The following is a 5,088-nucleotide window of genomic DNA, read 5'->3' as shown; positions in this document are numbered from 1 at the left end:
CGGTGACTAAAGAGACAGTGGAGCACATGAGAGGGACAAGTTGTGGGAGAAACAGAACAAAGTGGAGTCAGGAGGGGCACAGGGAAGAGCAGTGTGAGAGGAGAACTAATAAGAACTAAGATGTAGGCCAGGCTGTGGTGGCGCACGCCTTTAATCCCAGCACTTGGGAGGCAGAGGCAGGCGGATTTCTGAGTTTGAGGACAGCCAGGGCTACACAGAGAAACCCTGTCTCGAAAAACCAAAAAAAAAAAAAAAAAAAAAAAAAAAAAACCCTAAGATGTAATGGCAGGTGCATATGAAGATGCCCTGGTAAAACACATTAACCTTTTAAAAAGTCATTCAAAATTAAATGATTAATTAAACTAGCCATGAAGCTGTGTTGGAGTTACTTCCAATTAGAAAATTTAAATTAAGTTCCTATTTCACATCACACAGGAAAAATGTAAACTAAAGGTGTTCAAAGTGTATCGGAGAAGACAGCAGCTTTTACTGGAGGAAGATTTTTCCCAACCATGAAATGAAACCAAAGAGATCAAGAAGACAGACAGAAAAACCTGACAGATGTGACACCTGGAAGGAGAGGAACTCTTGTGTTTGGCAGATTAGAATGGAATGAGTTATCACAGGATACAGAGTCCCTGTGAAACCAGTAAGTCGAAGTCACTTGGTAAAGATATGGCCACATGGTTTAGCAAGGCAGTTCAAGGCAGAAAGATTTGTGGTTAATGAATATTAATACAAGCTGCAAATCCTCACAGTAGTGGAAGGAGTTGACTTTAAGCAGCATCAGGAGTCTGTTTTCTGCCCATTATTTCATCATGCAGGATGGATTTAGTGCAGTGTGGGAAAGCATCTAAGGTGTGGGCACTGTCTGCATTTTAGTGGACGGCACAACTTTGGGAGGCATTATTTAATAATGTCTATCAACACATGGATGTGTGTAACCTGTAACCTAGAAATTCTACTTGTAGAAATTGAACCTTCAGACATACTAGCCCCAGTGGGTAATGTAAATATATTTATTGATGTGTCATTTATAATCATCAAAAAAAAAAAGCAGATACAATTTAAGAATCCATCAATTCGAGGATGGTTAAACAACTTCTTGTATAGCCTAACTGAAGCTCTGTGTAACATCTTGAGCAGATGAGGTTGTGCTATATCAATCGATCTGAAAATGTCTGTCATAGATTCTAAAATGAAAACAAGATAATTATACAACAGTGCAAAAAGTTCCCTAAAGGAATGAAAACAGATTGGACAGGGACATGTGTGTGTGTGTGTGTGTGTGTGTGTGTATGTGTGTATGTGTATGTGTGTATGTGTGTATGTGTGTATGTGTATGTGTGTATGTGTGTATGTGTATGTACTGTTGTATCTTTTCAAGGAAGGTTTTTGAATTCAGGGTGTTAATGATGATTACTTCTAGAGAGCTGTACTGGAAAAACTGTGTTCCCAGAAGACAGAATCATGTCTTTTTAAATTGTATGTTATTATTTAAAATCTTTTCAGGAGGCATTAATTTTGTGAGAGCAAAAATCATTAAGAGAAAAACAATAGCACAAAGCAAAAGAAAGAGATGGCAAGCATCACCAATGTCCCAGGCTTTTTACTGGCTTTTCTTTAATCTCTGTCTCTACCAGCAGATTGAATAGCAAAGACTATTTTGAAGCTGAACGTGTCCCAATCAACAGGCTTGGTGGCATTATCTAAAGTACTCAGGGGATGGGAAGATATGGCTGCAAAGCTATTAACTGCTATCTCCCCTCCCCCACCCGTTTGGAAGGACACAAAGAAAGCATTAGAAGATGACAAAAAAGCCAGTCTGCTCAAAATGAAAAAAGAGGCAGGGGCAGACCTCAGTATTAAAGCCCGTGCTGTTCAACCCTGCTCTTGCCGAACAAAGGGATTTGAATAGGGCCCTGAAAGAGTTAAAATGCACCCCTAAGAACGTGAAGCTGGGTAACTGGGTGTCATAATGTCCCCTCCAGGCTTTTCAGTTACACTCAGCAACAGGAGACTCTTGTCCCTTAAAGGTTGCCCTGTGGTGTGTCAAACACCCCTCATCTTGGAGGCAGATGATCTGGGTCACATGTCCTCCTTGAACGTGGGAGGTCCGATCAGGGCTTAGTTAGCATCAGCGATCCAGTTTGCCCAGCTGAATCAGTAAAGACAAAAAGCTGGCTTTCTCCACTGAAAGCTCCAGCCAGGTGACAGTCTCTGTGACTTTTTAAAAGCTCTGCATGCTGCCTGAACTCCACATTCACTTGTCTCCGGTCTCCATTTTTTCTACAGCCCCTCCCTTAGCTCCTTGTCCAATAAAAGATCTCCAGGCCACACTCAAGATGAATTTCCATTGGCCTAGAAGAGGTCAATCTGGAACTATCAAGTGATTGAACTTCACAAGAACCTCACACTTTGAACTTCACAAGAACCTCACACTTTGGATGGAGACCTTGGCTCAGATAAGCACGAGCATGACACCATCTAAGTAAGCAATGTCTATCACAATCACATCCGGCACATTACCCAAAACAGCCAATTCTTGGTTTTCTCATAGGCATAGGCAATATGAAAGGCTTACCACATGAAATTATTGAAGGGAACAAACTGAAAACAAACACTTGAAATTCAGAAAGCACAATTCAAGTGTGATACATCGATGATACTGTGCTCCTTAAGTAATCGGAAGAAGGGGTCAAATGAAAGAAATAAATATAGGGAGAAAATGAATTCAGAAAAAGGCATGTTGCTCACAAGAGAAGTGAATACTGCAGTAGGGAAACAAAATCAACCTGGGGCACAAATGGAAAATGAAGGAGGGTTGGAGAGACGGTTCGTTATGTGAAGATGCTCGCTGCCAAGTTAGACAACCTGAGTTTGAACCCCAGGATATACGTGGTGTGTCAAACTTACACACACATGCCATGGCACATGCATCCGTGTTCCCCAGCACACACAAGTAATTCCTTAAACGGAGAAATAAATGGGCTTTTTAAAAAAGGAAAATACAAAGAGGCCACCGTACACAGACACTGGAACGATCAATGGTTGCTAGGGCAGGCATAGAGGATTCTAGGGCAGTGCAGATGCGCCACGAGCTGCTGTGATGACAGACGCATGTCCAGATCCACAGCATCCAAAACAAGAGTGAACTTTAATGACGATGATGGACTGAGGGTGGTGATGATGTATCTCACAAGCCTATCAATTATAATAAATCTGTACCCTGGTTCCCAGAACGGCAGAGAGTGGGAACTACACATATTGGGAAAGATAAAGATGCTAAGGTCTGTTTTATGAAAAGCAAACATTTGTCCAACATTTAACCTACTGAGGCCTGTGTGGGCAAAGTCATTAGATGATGCTGATTTTTCTGGAAGGAACCACCTTTTCTACTTCAATGCTAGAATGGACTCTCCCAAAGGAAGGTGACTCGTACCTTAAAATTCGCCTCTACCAAGACTTTGATGTGAGCTTTGCTTTTGCTTCACTTCCCTCAGCCCTAAAAAACGGAGGTTCACATAGAGTTTGCAGGTATGTGGTGAAGATGAAGTAATTAACACGTAAAACTCTGAGGTACAAGGAGTAAATATTAGCTAATATAATTAGTCTTTACTCTCTTATCAAAATATCTCAAATCATGATATCAGCCATCTACAAAGGTATGAAATCAGAATGTCGGTGAGACACAATTTTTCCTCAGTTGTAATATCTCCACTCAAATGACTCCTCATATTTAATAACAAGGAAGATAAAAATAAACATACATTAAAATTAAGAATTTTGGGAAAAGCCTTGAACACATGGGCACAGGGGGGAAGTTCCTGAACAAAACACCAATGGCTTATGCAATAAGATCAAGAATTGATAAATGGGACCTCATAAAATTGCAAAGCTTCTGTAACGTAAAGGACACTGTCAATAAGACAAAACGGCAATCAATGGATTGGGAAAAGATCGTTACCAATCCTACATCTGATAGAGGGCTAATATCCAATGTATGCAAAGATTTCAAGAAATTAGACTCCAGACAACCAAATAACCCTATTAAAAAATGGGGGACAGAGCTAAACAAAGAATTCCCAACTGAGGAAACTCGAATGGTCAAAAGCACCTAAAGAAATGTTCAACATCCTTAGTCGCCAGGGAAATGCAAATCAAAACAACCCTGAGATTCCACCTCACACCAGTCAGAATGGCTAAGATCCAAAACTCAGGTGATAGTAGATGCTGGCGAGGATGTGGAGAAAGAGGAACACTCCTCCATTGTTGATGGGATGGTAAGCTGGTACAACTCTGTAAATCAGTCTGGCGGTTCCTCAGAAAATTGGACATAGCATTACCTGAGGACCCAGTTATTTCACTCCTGGGCATATACCCAGAAGATGCTCCAACATATAACAAGGACATATGCTCCACTATGTTCATAGCAGTCTTATTTATAATAGCCAGAAGCTGGAAAGAACCCAGATGTTCTTCAGCAGAGGAATGGATACAAAAAATGTGGTACATTTACACAATGGAGTATTACCCAGCTATTAAAAACAATGAATTCATGAAATTCTTAGGTGTAGCGCGCAGCCTCGCCGATAAGGAGAACTCCACACTTCAGGATTCTTCTGACAGCATTTATTAAACAGCTCTCTTAATAGTGAGGTGGAGGAAGGACGCCGAGCTCAGAAAGCCCGCTGCTTAAATAGAGCTTTGGGAGACGTGCAGATCCCTCATTGGCTCAAATCTTTCATCCAATTGTCATACTCAGTTTTCGCGCCATACGCAGGCGCATTCTCAAGTAAAGCTTCCGTGAAGAACCAGGAAGCAGAAGCCTGCGCCATCTTTTAATGGCAAATTCGGCTCCTCACATCTCCCCCTTCCTTATTAAACTGCAACAACAATCAAGGTCTGTTAGGTCGCCGATCTAACCCACCATTCTACCAGTAGGCGTTCAAGGCAGTTAAACAGTACGAGACCCTCCACACCTTTTATCCCGTGCAATGGGAACCTGAGCCCTGGGAAGTGTGGAGGACCACCACTAGGATACCTGGTGCAATGGGAACACGAGCCCTCAGGATATCTTATTAAGTG

The 5,088-nt window shown here is 41.6% G+C and overlaps 1 long non-coding RNA gene across 1 annotated transcript; it reads left to right on the top strand.

The window, feature by feature from the left end:
• The first annotated feature begins 441 nt into the window (after positions 1-441).
• On the top strand, positions 442-4,098 carry LOC143443106 (uncharacterized). The gene is made up of 2 exons (XR_013111845.1): positions 442-649; positions 2,296-4,098. It is a non-coding gene; the product is annotated as an uncharacterized LOC143443106 (long non-coding RNA).
• Positions 4,099-5,088: the final 990 nt, after the last annotated feature.

The sequence above is a fragment of the Arvicanthis niloticus genome, chromosome 7, assembly GCF_011762505.2.
Source record: "Arvicanthis niloticus isolate mArvNil1 chromosome 7, mArvNil1.pat.X, whole genome shotgun sequence".
In the NCBI taxonomy this organism is placed as follows: domain Eukaryota; kingdom Metazoa; phylum Chordata; class Mammalia; order Rodentia; family Muridae; genus Arvicanthis; species Arvicanthis niloticus.
Note: the sequence above shows the minus strand (reverse complement) of the source record. Positions and strands in the feature narration are given on the sequence as shown.